The following is a 19,767-nucleotide window of genomic DNA, read 5'->3' as shown; positions in this document are numbered from 1 at the left end:
TCTCTTCCCTATCAAGCTGATCTAATAGCGTTCCATTCTCTACAGATCTGCTTTCTATCAGACAGTAATGAATGAGCTTGTGTTAACGACACAGTAGGTTTTAATGAGACCCTTCACACTTTAACTACCTACCGAATAACAGGAGACTCTTCAACATGGGAGCTGGAGGAAGAGTAATTTAACCTAAAGTAAGAGAACAATTTCAGTTGTTTCATAACTTTAAACAGCCAACACATACTTTTCCTTTGTTTCAGTGAAAATGCATTATTTTCTTTTCTCAGAGTTATTGAGAATCAAGTATGTTTGATTTTATTTGAAGAAAATATAAAAATGCTGGAGCTAACTTCTTCACCTTTCTCTCTGTTTCACTTCCAAAGCCATCAGAAAAAAACTTTGAACATAGCTTCATTTAAAATTTTATCCTCCTAAAATGAAAACATGACATTCTAAAAGATTATTATTATTATTATTATTATTATTATTATTATTATTATTATACTTTAAAGGGGGAAATAGGGTGTTAGTGGAGGGGTGCAAGTTGTTCTCTGAGTGTACATGTTCCAGAACAGTTCTCCAGGTGGCCTTGAACTGACCAATTTCTCCCTCCTTTCTCACTTGTAGTTTCAAGAATAACTATAGAATGTGCCAGAATGCAACATGCTGAGATAGACTGAGGATTGGCTGAAACAGTTCAAGAGCTGTTCCTTTCTCCCCTAGAAACAGAATGCCCTTCAATTTTATTTTATTTTTTTTTAATGGAACTTATGGCAGAACCTACGATCTTGCACATGTTAGGCAAGTGCTCTAACACTGAGTCACATCCCAGCTCTTTCATTTCATTTTTAAAAATTTCAAGATGGAGTCTCATTAAGTTGCCTGGGCTAGTTGTGAATTTGCAATCCTCCCTTGCTTCAGTCTCCCAAGTATGTGGGAGAAGAGGTATGACTACCATGCCTGGCTCTCCTTCATCACTTTAACCCAGCATATCATGATGCCCTTGAGGTATGTTACCCAGGGAGATTGGCTTTTGGGGTCTCTCAGTTGCAACACAAGTAGGGTATGTGCAGTGGAGACTCCACCTGCCACAGGTAACTTGACTGAGCCTTCTGTTACAATGAATCGTAAGCTTCTGCTGTCTGTTGCTGCTTGTCTGTAGGAGATAAACCTGCTTTACATAACTTGTGTGTATGGGTGGACTATCTCATCAGCTTCAGACAAATTGGTAACCAATGCAGGGCAAACCATTCTGTGTGTGTGTGTGTGTGTGTGTGTGTGTGTGTGTGTGTGTTTTACAAGGCTTTGTGTGAGTTTTTTATTACTGCATAACAGCTGTAACACATTTAGCAGTCTAAAACACACTGATCTATGATATCACATTTATGGAATTCTAAAGTCCTGGCAGGGCTCCACTGGGTTCTCTGCTTAGACTCCTACAAGTCTGATAATAAAATGTAGGTCATGTCTGGGCTCTTATCTCAGGATGAGGGTCTTCTTCGGGTTTTAATAGAATTCATTTCATTTTGATTGTAGAATCATAGCCCCTCATTTTTGGCTGGCTTTTGACAGGGCTGCTCTAACTTCCTACAAGCTGACTTCTGTTCTCTGCCAAAATAACATGAATATATACAATAAGAAGAGGAAATAGGTACCTTCCTGAGATGCTATCTGTGCTAAAACCACAGATTCAAATATATGTAGTACTCTGCCTTTCTCTGGAAACAGCCTTCTCCACATGATGCAAATGTCTCTACTTCCCCTGCCCCATACAGTAGCCACAGATGCAGAGATTAGATATGTGGCTTGAAAACATAAGGTCTACTTTTAAAATTTTATTTACTTATAAAAAAACTTAAATGCAAATGGCCATATGCCTCTAGTTGCTATAATACTGGAGAATAAAGTTAGAAAACAACATGTAATTTCCAGCTCTTCCTGAGGTACAGAATCATCTCTCACAGACTGAAATATTTTGTTTGGTGTTTACATCCTGCCTTTATTCTCCACTAGTACCTGGAATTTTAGTTTTATTCTCAGTTACTATCTTTATAGCTATAGTTTACTTTTGACTTTGCCTTTCTGCCAAATTTACAGTTTCAGATCATGATCCATTTCCTATATAAATTCGAATGTTTCCTATTCCAATATCCTGAATCAAAGTAGAAATCCTTCCTTCTCACTATCTTTGTCACACACACAGAAGCCAAAATAGTGATTGTTACTCTTTCTGTGATTACGTATACAAGTCACAGAAGGATATGCCTTATATATAGGTTCATTCAATTTCCACAACCCCATGAGGAAAATTTTTAGTTTTGCAGATGAGGAAACTAGTCTTGTTGAGGGTAAATTCTCAAAGTCTCACAATTATATGCAGCTGAAATAGAAAACAATCCTAAGGTTTTTTTTTTTTTTAATCTATAATAACCTTTGACTTTAACTTCTGAATTGCATTACCATTTTTAGCACATGCTCTTGCAAAAGTTCAATTAAATTTGTTTTGAATATTGTTAGTAAGGATGAGCCCATAACTTTTGAGACACAGCATATATTTATGGGAAGCTTTAAGAGAACTTTAGTCCTTCTGTGATCATTTAGTGGTCCCTCATGTAACAGATAGTTGAGTCATCTACTTCTCTTGAGTTTTACTTTCTTAGATTTGATCCAGGTTTTAAGTGTTGTTCCACACTTTGATCTTGAGATAAAATCTTTCTTCCGACTCTTTCTACTTATTGTTCTTAACTTGCTTCTTAAACTGTTCTAAATAAATAGATGTACTAAGAATATAGGGTAGAGAGTATGAGCCAAGATTTTTCTTTTTCAAAAATAGATCTTTCATTTGCTCTTTAATCATGACAGTCTTAAAGAGGAATCCCATTCAACAACATAGTTGAAGGGCCAAGATTTTTGAATTCAAGCAGATACAAGTTTATTACTAAATGTGCATCATATAAAAACTAAGGAATTATACTTGAAGTTCAAGTAGATCAATCAAGTTGTCCCTGCTGTCAGAACAATGAGAACCACATGGGTCCTTAGCAGAAAATGAAAAGATGCTGTCTGTGACAGAGAAGTAAGAAAGAAATCCATAGAGCAAGAGTGTCACCTCTCCTGGGGAGGATTCAATTATGCAATTTTCCAGGTCCAGTGTAAAATAATAATGTACCGCCATTTGTTTTCAAAAAGAAAAAAAAATTGCTGCTATAGATATTAATGATGAACCTTTGTATTTTCTCTTGTGTTTTTTTTTTCTTGATTTGTTAGAGTTTATTATATTTGCTATTTTCTAAGTGAAGAAAAAGTAGTCGTTTTAATTTATCACAACTTTGTTTATATATATATTGTGCCAAGTTAGTTTTAAACCAAAAACGAGAGAAATTAAATCATATCCAGAATCACTCAAGTTACACAATTTATATTTAGCACTTAAATCTTCATATATATTCTGTTCTATCAGGACAATGGAAATGATGCACAAATAGCTATTTTGTGTATCATTTCTTGATGTGTGCCCTTTCTACCCTCTACACACTCTACCTTCAGCTTGCTGAACAAGGAAGAAATGGAAGGAAATGGGTCTATGGGCTGCCCTATATTTCCTTTTTCTTCCATGCTGTCATTTTCAGCATTACAGTAGGATTAATATAGAAAAATAATAAGAATTAGGAGATTTGATAGCATTGTTTGACCATGTGTTTCTAAGAATGTCTTTTCCTTCTTCCTGTATTTGAAGTAAGCCCTGGTTTTCTCAGGGTTATGTGAGCACTTCCTCAGTTGTAGATACAGCACATGTACCTATACTTGCTTTGAGTCTCTGGAACTTCCATGTATAGTGTGGCCACTAAAATGATGTTCTCTCAGGTCACTGTGAATACTGTATGCTAATGTGGCATGAAGGACTGGTGCACATAATATTGTCCTTGTCTTCTCTGCTTGAGCACATGCTTCACACAATTCCATTAGACTTAAAGAAATATAATTCAAAGGTAAAATTATTAAGAATTTTAAAACAGTAACAGGGGAGCATGAAGTCAAGAGAAGGGAGTTTCTGTGCACAAATTCTAAGTAACTCTGCAGGTTACACACTCATGAAGCCAGCCTTCACCGAGAGTGGTAGAACTATTTTCTTTCATAAATTTGTGTTTTACTTCGATTTCAAACTTATGGAAAAGTTCAAAAAATGCTGTAAAGAATTTCTATTTATTCTTTACCCAGATTTACTAATTGTTAATATTTTCATCACTTGCTTTATAATTTTCTCTCTTACTCAGTCTGTGCTGTGTGTGTTTTCACTAAACCATATAAAGGGGGGAAAAACATTCTCTTATAATTGCTCTGCCTTAAAGCATTTTGTTTCCTATAATTTATTGTTGAAATCTATTCCTCAACACTACTGTGTTGGGAGGTGGGGCCCAATGGGAGATATTTAGGTCTTGAGGACAGAGCCATGACACACAAGAAGACTTAAATGAGTGAACTCGCACTCTTTCAATCTTCTGCCATGTGAAGACAGTGATTATCCCTGATTACCTTCTATCTTCTGCCATGTAAGCATCTCACAAGAAGACCCTCAGTACACAAGATGCCAGTGCTTTGATTTTAGACTTTCTAGTCTCTAGAACTATGAGCTGATAAATTTCTGTTAATTATAAATTACCGAGCTTATAGTATTTCTTACAATACAAAATAGTCTAAGATAGAAATTAGTGCCCAATGTGGAACGTTTCTGTAACAAATACCTGAAAATGTGGAAGCAGCTTTGGAATTGAGTAATGGGTAGAACTGGAAAATTTCAACAGGTTAGAGATAGCAATATATGGATATGAATACAGCATTAATAGTGGTTCTGGTGAGGGGCTAGAAGAAGAGAGAGTCAAGGGAAAGTCTGAAATACCTTAGAGATTATTTGTGGAATTATGAAAAGAAAGTTGGTAGAAATATGAACAAACAGAAGTCCCATAGATGAGACAAAGGGGAATGAAGGGGATGGAGGTTAGATAGAAGTAGGAAGACAGTGGAATGAATCTGATATAACTTTTCTTTGTACATGTATGAATACACCACAGTGCACCTCACCATCATGCACATCCACATGACTGGGATCCTATTAGAATAAGATATTCTCCATGTTTGTATAAATGCATCAAAATACATTATACTGTCATGTATAACTAAAAAGAACAAATAATTTTAAAAAATAAACATTCTGATAATGTCTCAGACAAAAATAAGGAACATAAATTTGGAAACTGGAGGAAAGCCATCTTTGGTATAAAGTGACAAACAACTTGCCTGAATTGTGCTCATGCTCTAAGATTTTATGGAAAGAATTTAAGAGCAATGAACTAGCTATCTGGCAGAACAAATCTCCAAGCAGTAAAATACTGAGAGGCTATGTGGCTTCTCTTAACTGCATATAGTAAAATGTGAGAAGAGAGAAATTATGTAAAGTTGGAATTTATAATCCCAAGGGAAGCAGAATGTAAATTTGGAAAATTCCCAGTCTGGCCATCTAAAAAAAATTAGAAGGCATGTCTGATGGAGAACAACATGGTGTGACTAAGAAACTATTTGACAAGGATATTAGTATGCATGGAAGGATTTCAAGTGCTGTTCACCAAGATAATGGGAGAATAACCCCAAAAGTATTTCAGACATCTTCAAGGCTGCCACTCTTATCACATGCCCAGGATGCTAGGGCTTTGAAGGCAGAAGGGTTTCAAGGAAGAGATCTAGGAGCCCATGGGATCCAGTTTTCCTGCTCAGGGCCACACAGTCTCAGGCAGCACTCCTCAGCCACATCAGCTGTGTCTCAAGTAGGTCCAGGTGCGACTCCATTTGCCACATGAAGGTACACACCATAAACCTTGGTGGTATTCATGCATTGCTAATTCTGATGGCATGCAGAATGTACAGACTGTGGCAGTATGCCTCCACCTAGATTTCAATGGTTTCTGCAGCAGATCTGCTGCGGACACAGAGCCACTGTGGAGTCCCCACTAGGACAAAGCCTAAGGAAGCTATGTGCACATTTTTATAGTTTTTACCATTTTGACACAACAGCTGTGAAGTCACCAATGAGCCTTACTGAGCTTGGGAGAACCATAGGTACAAAATTCCAAATTTTGAGAGCTGCTGCATTCACTATGTTCAGCAAAACCATGGGGGTGGTGCTGCCATAGATTGGAGGCCTAACTCCAAGCCTAGTGTGTCTGTTTTCAAAGAAGATTATTCTCAAGCCTTAGGATTCAGTGTTGCTTACCCTGTTGGGTTTTGGATTTTCTTGAAACATGTTATCTCTTTTTCTTTGCCTGTTTATTTTGGAATTTTTGTGGTTTGCATGTGAGAAGAAAATTAATTTGGGAGCCTAGAGCAGAATGCTGTGGTCTGAATGTGGCCCCCAGGATTCTTGTGTTGCAAACTTAATCCCAATGAGAGTGTCAGGAGGTGAGTTTAATGGGATGATTTAAGACATGAGGGCTTCATACTCAGGAATTTTTGATGCCTTTATAAAAAGAGCTCAAAGTGTTCTATGTGTGCTTTCTCTTTCTCCTCCCTTAATGTAATGACACTGAAGAAGTCACCCATAAGATGTTGGTGACTTGATCTTGGACTTCCCAACTATGAGCCAATCTGTTCACTATAAATAACCCAGTCTCTGGTATTCTGTGAGAGTAGAAAAAAAAAAGAAAAGAAAATAATGAAACAATTTTAAAAAATCAGAAAAAATTACATGGATAAAATATTTATCTTGTCTGGAGTCAGTAATTAAATTTGTCCATTATCTCAGTAATGCCTTTTATAATTATTACTTCCAAGATCTGGTTCAGATTAATACATTGCATTAGTTTCATGTCTCTTTAATCTCTTTCAGTCTAAAGCATTTCTTCACTTCTTTTTTGTCTTCATGACCATGCCATTTTTGAGGAGCACAATCCAATTATTTAATATAATATTTCTCAATTTAGGTGTATGTGATATTTCTTCATAGTTAGGTCCATGCTATGTATGTTAGGCAGAAATGAAATGGAAGTGAGGCTGTCTCCCTCTCAATGCAGATTAGAAAGAGTTATATATGTGTACTTGACCCATTATGATATTAATTTGATAACTGGTTTATGATGTGTGTTTAATGCTTCTTTACTAAATGTTACTCATTTCCCTTGGGATTAATAAGAAACTGATAGTGAGATACTTTGAGACCACATAAATATCCTATTCCTCAAAAATTCCCACATATTATTATTTGTCATGATCCTTGATGGAATGAATCTTTATTATAATGACTGCAAAGTGGTGGTTTTCTGTATCATTCCTTCTATACTTTTCATTTAGCATTTTACTATAAGTATGCCATTCCCTTTCAACGTCATTTTACAATTTATTCAATAAATATTAATTGATTCTTTTTATGTTGTTTTATAGACTATATTGTACAGTTTGTTTCATTTTATTGCTCATTTTCCCTATATTTGACCAGTGGAAGCCCCTTCAAGATGCCTCCTGGGTCCTTTCATATTCCATTGTTGTATTTTGGGTGCTCTATCACTTTCTAAAACAAGAAGATTGTCCAAACATGTTTTGTGTTTTTCCTGATTCAGACATGGAGTCACCTACCAAAACCAGTGTCCTTTTAATGAATCACAGTATTAGAAACCAAGGTTTAATTTCCTTGTTCATTGCTACTGGAGAGTTACTGCTTCTAGACACTTTCAGCAGACAGAACTCATAAATGTATGTTTGTGTTTATGGTATACATGGTAGTATAAACACACACACACACATAGTACAAACACATACTTGTCATTTTATGTAGACATGCAAACACATGCACAAAATTGTCAACATACATATGTATAAACACATATAGATATGTAAAATATTTTCTTCTTATATAACTATTTATGAATTAGAAATAATAACCTGAACTCTTCTTTTTAAATTTTCTATTAAATACAGAGAGATGATTCTAGGCTTCCCCTTTCCATATCTCCATTTCTTCAACTCTAAGAAAACCTATTTCCATTTTTCTCATTGTCTCAGTCTTAGAATACACAGAAACCAATTTCAAGATTGCTATTTTTTACAACTTAAAATATTACATAAAATTCAATATTAAATAAAGTTCAACATTAGTTTTCACTTCTTTTAGTCTTTAGACTAAGGGAATATAATCTAAAAGTTCTTAGGGATAATTCTTTTTATTTTCACTTTCTGTTGAATTATTATTTTAAATAAAATAAGACTCAATTATTTTGGCTTCTATGCCATTTTAGGAAATTCTTCTTTTTTATCCTCATAGCTTTAATGTATTTTTCAAATATGTAAAATATTAGCATGACACCAAAAGTCAGGCCACATAAAAAATTGCACTCAGAGATCTCAGGATCCTGCACCCTATGTTATCACCCCATTTTCACCCAACTGCAACAGGTAGCAAGTTTCAATAGTTTGATGTGTAAACTTCTAGTGTCTGTGTTGTTAAAAATAAGAAAATAGATTCCCACTTTCTTATTTCCTCTTCTTCCTATTCTAGAGCACAAACCTTGGTAAATAACTAATAAAGTTGTGCAAATAATCATAACCACCTGTGTCATTCATCTCCTTGATGCCAATGACCTCACTATTCATGAAATTCATCTGTCTCTCTCCCTTTTTCTCTTTCAGATCTGCCTTTTTTACATTTTTCATTTTTTTCTAATTAGATACAAATGTCAGCAGAATGCGTTTTGACACATCATACATAAATGAAGTATAACTTCTCATTCTTCTGATTGTACACGGTGTAGATTTACACAGGTTGTGCCATCATATATGCACATAGGGTAATAATGTCCTATTCATTCTTCTGCCAAATTTTATAGCTTTTCTATATTTTGGAGATTTTCCACATTGTATTAAACCATATTAGCCTCATTTTATTTATGTTTCTTTATTTTTGTCCTTGACATTGTAGTTTCCCTTAGAGAATATGATCCCTAAAGAAAGATGCTGGTGTCTTGATCGTGGTACAATAAACATTGATATTATATCCATAAGAGTGAAAAATCTGGCCACAGTCCTGTGATTATAAAATATTTTACAAGTGTTGTGTTTTTGGGCAAGTGAGATAAAATTATTTAAGAATCTTCCTCCAAGTAGAAAATTTTGTATCGCCTCATACCTGTAAAGATTTCTGCTTGGTGACATCTGACGATTCAAGAATTACAATTCTATAAAGCCATATCAATTGATTTTAAGATTTCTTCTACTCATGTGGATCAGTCAACTTCTCTGGTTGTGATGGCCTCATTCAGCATCAGGATAGCCATAAAATTGTCTACTTTACACCTTTTGGTTAGCCACCTGTGTATGTCTGTCTGTTTCTCTCTCTCTCTCTCTCTCTCTCTCTCTCTCTCCTGTGTCTGTCTAACTGTTTCTCTCTTTTTCTCCCTGCCCCCTCCTTTTATCTTCTCCCTTTTAGCACTCTGCTAATTGTGAGATATAGGAGTGAGTGGTGAAAAATGTCTATAAGCCCAGCAGCTTGGGAGGCTGAGGTAGAATAATAAATTCAAAGCCAGCCTCAGCAACTCAGTGAGGCTTATGTCAAAACAAAAAAAGAAATTGATAAAAAGCTATGGGGATGGGGCTCAGTGGTTAAGTGGCCCTGGGTTCAATCCCCAGAACAATATATATATATATATATATATATATATATATATATATGAATAGGTCTATAGATAAATGTGTGTATGTATGGATATGTGGGTGTGTGTATTTCCATTAAAGCCATTCTTATCTTCAGCAAAATTTAATAATCTGTTTAAAGCCTTGTATTTGCAAAACCCAAATAATTTCTTTTCTTAATCTTTCTTTTTTTTATTTCTTTTTAAAAAATATCTTCAAATATTGAAAAGCTTTTTCACATGTCTGTACCTGTGCATTGAAGATTTCATGACTATCACTGGCATACCATATCTTTTCATTGTATTTTCCTCCCAAAATGGTTTTAACATCAATTAAATGACTTTTTTATTTTTATTTTTGTCAATATTAATACCTAAGAATATCACATTTGAATTTCTTTTTCTTTCTTCATTCATAAAATATATTTTTAAAAGTTATTTGTGAATTAAGTACATCATGATATTGATTTAAAAAAATACTTACTAATTTATGGAGCACCTACAATGTATCACAAACTGTACTAAGCATTTAAATTATTTTGATCTTTGATGTAATTTTATCAAATGTATATAATGTTTAAGAATTGCCCTGGGAGACAATGGAAGCCTGATACATAAGAAATAACTTCACATAAAATTGAAAGCTATTCATATACCCAGAATTACAGTCATATAGTACAACATCAGTTGATTGTGACTTTTTCATTTAACAATAACAAAAAAAAAATAAACAAAAACAAACTAACAACACTGGTGACAAGATTCCCAGATTACAAGGTATTTGTTCTCCGCTCCTTAAATGAAGGCACTGAAGAGAAAGGAGGAAACAAGAACTAACAATTTTTCCTAACTCCACTTTCTAATGTTGTACATGTTACATAGTCAGAGCTCAAAATATGCTTGAAGATTTGACAGGAAAGTTAAGGTGAGTAAAATACATTTCTACTGAGTTTTTCTTTGTTCAGAAATGCATTTTAAGTTTGCATTTGCTCTTCTCACCAAAGAAAACATAACATTGTACTATTAGGACAATCAAGTTCAAATTCATAATGTTTCTGGAATTTATCAACTTTTCTCCTTATGCAAAAAGAGACAAAGGTCCTGGAAATAAAGTAGGCATAGTTGTAGTACCAGAGATTTCCTCATATTCATAAAAATATTTCATTCTGTTCAGTATCTTCATACATAACAGTCTTGATTGGAAACTAAGTGCGACAGCAAGAACAACTGTATAATTAGAAGATAATCATTTACTCTGGCAACATCTTGAAAGTAAGAGTTTTAAAGAACAATTAAAATTTCTATGTGTTTGATTAGAGTGTGTTTATCCTGATTAACAATTTACAAACATTTCTTCCTATAAACCTTCTGAGAAGATCTCAAAAACATTTTAACTTCCATAGGCTCTTAGGTAACATGAATTTTTAATTCCAAAATAATCCAGGGTTTATAATGAACTTAATAGCTCATTCCATTTATTTCCCCCATGGCAGGAGCATTGCTTTAAATAAGGCATTCCAATGCATCTATAGTTCCACAGAGAAATGCTGAAAGTCAAAATAATCAAATTAGAAGACCATAGTTGAATCTTCACTTGCCAAACTCGAGAAAAACTTCAAATCATGTTATTAATATAGAAAAAAAAATAAGTCCATATTTGCTCCTTGGAAAGACAGCTAAAGAGGTAATTATACCTAGTTGCCAGCCACAGGAAGCATCTTACATTGAGGACAATTTCATAATCAGATTCTGCACACACTAAAAGAGACTTTTAGAGGAAAGTCATGATGTAAAGTGGATTCTTGGCAAGACACAGGAAGAGTTTAAACAAAATGCTCGTAGTTTACAGTAGTAAAAATATTTCTAGAATCAGAATTCTTTAGCTGATTTTTGTGGAATCCATTTTAATCAGAGTGCCCATAATGATAATAATTTGACTGGCACTTATCACCTGTGAGGTGCTTTTACATTCATAAGAAATTCCTCCATGGTAAACAAGTCTTGTCCCCATTTTAGTGGTTAATAGTTTGAAATTAACTATGTTCCTTTCAAATTCATAAAAATTTTGAAAAATAAGGAAATACAGACCCATTTCCTTATTTCTTTTTTCTTATTCTTACCTTCTCAGACTCTAACCCAGAACACTTCATTTATTATATCCCAGTACACTTTTACTGATAGAGAAAACTAACTCCTCCCTTGATGTCTCATCTCTCTTCATTAGAAATTTAAAATCCCTTCCACTCAATGCAGAGAGTAAATAACATATCTGGATATCTTGAATCCAGGGAACTATGTAAATAGACATGAGCCTGGGTTGAAAACCAAAAGCAGGAGTTAGTTTAAAATTAATGCCTCTCATAAGCATGCTTAGAAGTGTAGCGATTGGAGACTGGAGTTGAAGGAAATTCCTCTTGTTTTAGCTTCTTTCTCTGATAACACATTTTATGATAATTTATTTTGTTTCCTGCACATATTCATTCAGACCCTTATATTACCTATATTTTTGAGTGAATTTCTTAAGATTGTTTTCCTCATGTTCAAATGCCTTCGGAATCAGGTAAGATGTCTTTTAATCAAATCATACACAAAGTAGTTCACAAGAGTTTGCATTGGCTATTGAGAAGTAACTTTTGAAATTTTCTAATATTGTTCTTATAGATCTATGGTTGCTATACTTGACAAATAAAAACATAAGTTACTTAGTTAAGTTAGAATTTTGGGTAAGCGAATTTTCATATTAGTATAACCCTAACGGTCGATGGGACATAATTATCTTAAAATCATCATTGATCATACATCTGAAATTGAATTTAACAAGACTTCCTGTATTTTATCTTCAGCCCACAATAGATTCAATAGGAAATGATTTTGTCATTGGTTTGTGTAATGAACAACAATCAGAAGTAAGGGCAGAGTCACTGAGACAGGAATAAATTGCTACTGAATGTGAGTCAAAATGTTTTAATGAGTAAGGGACTTTTTTCCTACATAGCTGAAAGTCAAAATAATAAGACAGGCTCCAGGTGCAGTCTGATCAGCAATTCAGTAATGTCCTCAAAGATCTGATTGCTCCTGTCTCTTGGCTCTGCTGCCCTCAGGCTTCCCTTCCTGTGTGCAGATGGCCACAGCAGTTTTTGGATCACATCAAGAGGTGGCAATGTCCAGAGGCAGAAAAGAAATTGCTTCCTTCAGTATTGTTTTAAGAAAGCAAGGAAACTTCCTAGAAGCTCTGTAAATACCTAGTTTCATGACCACATTCTGTCCTCCCTCCTCTCTCCCAATGTAGTCTTAATCCTGATTAAATGGATTGTGAGTATAAACTATACCTGCTAAGGCAGACATGAGGTCAGTGCCCTATGAGGCACATGGTGGAAATGCAGACTGGAAAAAACAGATTATATCAGGAAGGAAAAAGTTGGGAAAAAGATAATTAGACATCCAATATGTTCTGTTAGTTTCCTGTGGTATGCAAAATTCATGCACTCTCATTTACATAGAAGAACCTTCAGGGTTTCTAGAAAATTAAATCTGGCAACACAGGGACCAGCCAGTCTTACAGCTAAACTTTGAATGTTTCCAAGGTTGTTGGAGTATCTCCCAAGGGTTCAGAAAAGGGAAGGAGGCTATGCCCAAGAGTTGAGCTCATCACTGAACAGCACTTATTCAGAAAGGATCAAGTTTTAGGGATGGGGCAAGAAAGAAGACCAAGACTCCCCCCACATTAGATGTCATAAGAGACCCTTCATGCTCCTTTGGAGTGGATCTGGGATAGTTGTTTCTGATCTTATTTCAAAGGCACAGACACAAGCCACCTGGAACTCAATTCATCTGGATGGTGATAGAAAAACAATAAGTTATGGCTAGTAAAATTTTAGTTAATGTTTACTGAAATTTAACAAAACAAAAGAATATATGATTATGACATTAATAGGAATTCTTAATCATAAATAAAACTATAAATTGGAATATGATAGGTTGGGAAAATTCTTATCCAGTGCAAATTCCAAATTTGCATGAGTGGAATGAAAATACTTTGGACTTGAAGTAAGTTGAGCTACTACAGTTAGTCTGGCACAGGAATGGACTACTTTTGTGTTTTTATTTCCTGGTTTAGCTTAATACTAAAATTCCTCACACTACAAGGATATAGGACTCCAAGTAAACACTGTTAAAAACATGGGCTGCATTAGTGACTTGGTGGTCCTAAAGCAAATAAGTGATTGAAATCATAGATACAGACAGCAAGTAGACACAGGGCCTCCTTCCAGGCTGCAGGGTATACATACACCTGCACCTGAGAAGTGTTTCAGCCGGCTAGGAAGAACACACCCACTCATGCCCAGTGAGGGCAGCAATTCTGACTGATTCCTGAGGTTACCTTCAGTTGCCTATTTTGAGATAGGGGCTCTGTCTTCCTCTCTGGCGAAACAGTGATACTTCCTGGGGAATAGCAGAATGCAAGTAGCTTCATTAAGTAGAATATAAGAAAAGTTGTAAGCTTAGAAATTTCATCAAACAGTAAAAGTAGGAAGCTGAATGATACAGGATTATTTTAGTGATGTGTAACAAGAAAATAACATTCTAGAAGGATTTTAGGAGAGAACACTATATTCAAGCTATATCCTACAGCATCTAAAAGAGGCATAATCAGCTTTGGCAAGGGGAGAAAGGAATTAATCTTAATTTTTCTGATTACCTTTTAGCCCTATTTTTATACAATTCTACATTTAGTAACAAATTTTGTGTCTTGATTATTTTAAAATGGCCTTTCCATTCAAGATCGACTGAGTATCAGAATGTCTGTCAGTTATATTTCTTGGTGCAAATTAATAGCTTTATTGATCTTGGGTCATATTCTAGCCATTAGGGACTCAACAAAAAAATACAGTAATACAAACACAGAAATACGAAATGTGATGGTACACTGTTGCTATTCCACACAAATAATTCTTAATTTCAGGGAGCTAATATTATTATAAAAATGAAATAACTTCATGTCAATAATTGTGTAAAAGAGAATCAAGTTCTTATGATAAAAAAATAGAAAGTATGTTATTAAACATGGAAGTCTGTGGGCTGAGAAATCATTATAAAGCATATTAAATTTAAGATGACTATGAAAAGGAACAGATAGTCAGGCAAGGGGTATACCAGAGGGAGAGATCTGAGGAAAATCCTGAGGTTGTGAAGTCAAATATACTGGTCCATGAGTGATGCGGTGGGTCTAGATTATCAGGTATGGGGCTGCTAAGTTTGTGCAAAAGATCTTTGTATAATCCAGTTGAATTAAGATGAAATTTAAACCAAGTCAACAAATGGAAAGTAGAAAGAAAAATGAGACATCAATTAAAAAGTCTTGTTAACCAAATAAATATGTAAACTGAGAAAAGCTCTAGATCATTAGGGTTATTTACTATTTCCCATTGTTCTTCCAGGTACACAGTAATTTTTGTGCTTTCTCATGCTCCTGGGAGAGAGGTGATATTTTTACTTGCTTTGGTAAAAAAAAAAAAAAAAATGTGAGCAGAAGTGATGAATGTTTTTTTCCCAAGTATATGTCTGTTAAGCCATTTGATATGATCTCTTCCCTCTGGCTGTGGTAATCATGGTAATGGGTGCTGAGATAGATCCCCAAACAACTATCATGAGCAGAAAACTCACATTAAGTATGTTGCGTGAGAAAGAAATAAACTTTTGGTGTGTTAAGCCCATGAGATCTGGCAGTAGATATTTGTCATGACACATTCTGACCAGTAACATGCTAGCCAACATTTCAGATTGCACGATAAATTCATCAGGAGGATCCATTTGGGTGAACTTATAAATTCAATTTTTAAAGACCTGATTTCATGCCTAGATTTAGAATTGGAACAAGGTCTACACATCAAGTCTAATAGGTTAAATCATTATTGGTTAGAATCATTTTTAGATTACTTGTTGGAAGATGAAGTCCATTTCCTCATTTTATTTTACTTTTTTTGCAATTATAAAGCAGAATATAGCAGTGATAATCCTTGACAAGAAAACACAATATATGGCAAAACACAGTAATAATTAGTATATCAGAAGAATTTTTAGAGGCCACTGGATTTATATCTTAAAAATCATTTATCTTATTGAGCCTACAATACCAGACAAAGGAGATAGATAACATTTTCCAGGAAAATACAGAAAAAGGTTCCATTCTGATTGGAAAATCATAGTCACTGAGGTAATACAGTCAGCAGAGTTCCATTTATGGAATTAAATTATCTTTAGTGTCTACAGTGCAATGAAAATTAAGAGTCATTGAGTAATGTTCTGTAGTTAACTCTTGAACACATATGGGCTGTCTCTTACTTGGGTTGTTTCCTTCTTGACCTGAGAAGGCAGGGAACTTGATCCAAGATGCTGTGTCTCTAAGATCCATCACCTTCCTCAACTCTAGGAAATCCAATGCCGTCCTATGAGATTGTGCAGGGCAAACCTGGCTACAATTACCATGACTTAATGTTGTCGTCGTCATCATCATCATCATCATCAATTGTTCCTTGGTTGGTTGCAACCACACCTTCACTGAATTAGAATACTATTGCTTAACTTTCTTTTTTATAAATTTGGAAAAATAAGAGGAATCAATGGGAAAGAACAATTTATCTACCAGTTGAAATTAACCCCTAAGTGGCACTCTTAAGGGCCACTTATAAGTAAGAAATGAATTTCCAGGGGCTGGGGTTATGGCTCAGCAGTAGCTCGCCTCACACGTGCAAGGCCCTGGATTCGATCCTCAGCATCACATAAAAATAAACAAATAAAATAAAAATTAAGTCATAAAAAAGTCCTCAGTAACTTTTACTCTATTCAATTAAAAACAAAAAAAAAGAAATGAATTTCCATCATTCAAACACATACATATATTAAAGACAAAAATACAATTTTTAATAAGTAGTAATTCTCATTGCATTTTAGATGTTCTAATATCTCTCTCTCTCTCTCTCACACACACACACACACACACACACACACACACCCAAACATGCCCTGGGCCTTCTTTTCAGCTGATTGTCATTGCTATGGAAAGAAGGGGTGGGAGAAGGTACTGTGACCTCTGACCATCCACAAAGTGCTATTGGGTTACTAAACCTGGTCAACACTGCTGAAATCCTGAAGCCTCATGCTTACTCCTTCTTCTAAAATAACCCTTTACAGAGTACTAGAAATTTCCATTATTTGATTGTAGTAGGACATAAAAACTCTGTCAAGTTGATAGTTTTATTTTTACTGTTGTCATTAAGGTCATTAGTGGGAAAAAATTCTGTGCTCACAAGAAGAGGCAGTGTAAGAAATGCCAAGTGTCACTTAGGAGCACCTTAGTTCCTCTCGTATACCAGAAACCTTAGTGGTCAGGATATGTTAAGACCTGATTTTCAAGCTGTGTGGTCAAGAAACACTGAAGAAGATTAAGTTATTCAGTGGGTCATGACCACATTTTTTTCAAGGAAATATATAAGGATAAAATAGAATGCACTATGCATGACAAGACAGTTATAAAATAAAATTGTTTTGGGGGGGTAAAAAATATGGTGGAAGGAGATGGATATCATCACCCTAAGTACATGTATGACGATATGAATGGTGTGAATATACTTTATATATAACCAGAGATATGGAAAATGTGCTCTATATGTGTAATATGAACTGTAATGCATTCTGTTGTCATATATAACAAATTAGAATAAAATAAAAAATAAATAAAATTTGTGTTTATGATATATATGGGAATACATTCATATGGACATATGTGACCACAACCTAAAATGTGTGATTATTGAAGTTAAAATAGTTAAAAATCATATATACTTTACATTTCAACACTGTTAAATGCAACACTGTGTTTTAAGTAGCTATGAGTTATATATTTAATTCTCACACTGTTTTAAAATTTGTTCCCCACTTTAAACAGTTAAATATAGGGAAGATGAGTGATTTGCCTGACTTTACAGAACTATTAAAACTTAAGCAGTTTTGCTGTGTAGGCTCCTGTCATAATCTGTAAGCTATCTGTACTGCTCTCCAAGGACACTGAAACACTCGCCTGGGGGACCACTGGCAGAAGGAAGGAAGGAAATTTCTGTGGGAAAAAATGAATATGGAGAATTAATCATTTGGACAAGAAGAGAATATGCCGAGTGGCAAAACATGTATGGAAAAAAAGGTGACAGATAAGAGAAAAATGGCAGCTACAAATTCTAAGGCAGACACTCAGAATGGTTTATGTAAAAATGTAAACAGGGATCACTTACTAAATTTAGCTATCAGTAATCAGAACATTCTAGACATTCATATCACCTACTCTGGCATGTGCAAAGCACCTTTCGATATGATGATATATGATAATCTTTGCTTCCATCTGACGTGGAATTTAGGTCCTGAAATTTATACTTTATAAGTACCTTTACTCTTGGAAACATTCTCATAATTGTCTAAACTTCAGGCTGGGAAGTATTTCTAGAAAATCACTCTGCATGTATCAATTAAATTTCCCCTTTTAAATATACTATTTAAAATTTATTCTCTGCACTTCACATATTTGCTGACCATCATCATACTCTCTCTAGACAATCTAAACAAATTTAAATGTTTTCATATGAGTCATTCTCTTCCAAACATTTATCATTCTTATTACTGTCCTTGAAACACAATACCCCAAGGACCATTGCTTTCTGCTCAAGGCAGAAAAGTGGGTGGATGCCAGGTATGAAGCAGGAACATTCCATGCTTCAGATCTCTGGGTTTATCTGAAACAATGTATCACCTTTAAAAGATTCATTCCACTCTTTGGCTGCTCCTAACAGCCTAGGAATGACCAGTTTCTACAATCAGAGTGATGTCAAACACAGCAAGCTATTGAAAAATCTTGTCCTTCCAGGACAAGAAGGATAATTTGTCTCTCTCTGTTTTTTTTTTTTTTTTAGATTGCAAGAGGTTGAATTATTCTATTAATAAAAACAGATAACATTCATATCTAGTTAAAGACAAATTTAAAACACACACACACAGCCAGATATAGAGAGTAGGTGTGTATCAGTATCTTGATTCCATACTTCCTAAAATAAAGAAGGAAGAATCTAAAATGATTTATTTGCTTTAAAAAAATATATTCTCAGTTCCTTTCAAGAATGATATAATTGCATTTAATTGTGCTTTTAGAGATAACCATGAAATAAATATCTCCTGACCTGAAAAATGCAGCAGTTCTGTTTTCAGAGGATTTATAGGAAAAGCTGGAACTCTTTGGTTACAGAAATATAATGGAAACAAACCACATCTCCTCCTAACAAAAAGACTAGCAGCTGCATTAGCAAGGCCACTGCAGTTGACTGGCTTCTAAGACGGTGTTTATTCCCGACACTAGGGGGCACTGGTGGTTTACTCAAACTCAGCTTTAGGACCTAAAAATTCAGCGTGTTGCCAGCAAATTTTTGGGCAGGAATGGAGTGGAAAATAACTGTTCAAAAGTTCATGTTTTGAGAGATAGAGGTTAAAAATATTCTCTGCAAAACCCACCAGGAGAAGTGACTAATCTCTGAGGCGTTAGTTAGTAGTCCTGGTCCTGAAGTTGTACTGAGTTCAAACTTCACACATTCTTAAAGCTAATGCCAGAGTGAAATTTGTCAGAGAAGATGGTTTACCAGGCCTGTGTTTGAGCACACTGTTTTACCTTTGACTCTTACTTTTACTGTTAAACGATGACACAGGTTTGTAACCATCGGAAAGACATTCAGAGCTTCTAGCACCGATTAAATAGGGTATTTACTCATTTGGACCTAATGAGGTGTGACAAAAAGGATTTAAAAAAACAAGGATATTGGAAACATAAACCACCTTCATAAATGGAGCTTAAAATATTAGAGTAGAAACCCTAGTTATCTATTTGATCTGTGCTCCAGACGCTTTGAGGCAGAAGGGAAAAATAAACAACAGAGGCAATAACAACTGAAAAGAAATTTAAAGAGACACCAATGTTCAATGTGAAGCAATAACAACTGAAAAAAAAAATTTAAAGAGACACCAATGTTTAATGTGAAGCATTGAAGTAAAAGAAGCTACCAATTAAAATAAT

Source organism: Spermophilus citellus (assembly GCF_964194105.1).
Source record: "Spermophilus citellus genome assembly, chromosome: 7".
NCBI classification, from domain to species: Eukaryota; Metazoa; Chordata; class Mammalia; order Rodentia; family Sciuridae; genus Spermophilus; species Spermophilus citellus.
Note: the sequence above shows the minus strand (reverse complement) of the source record.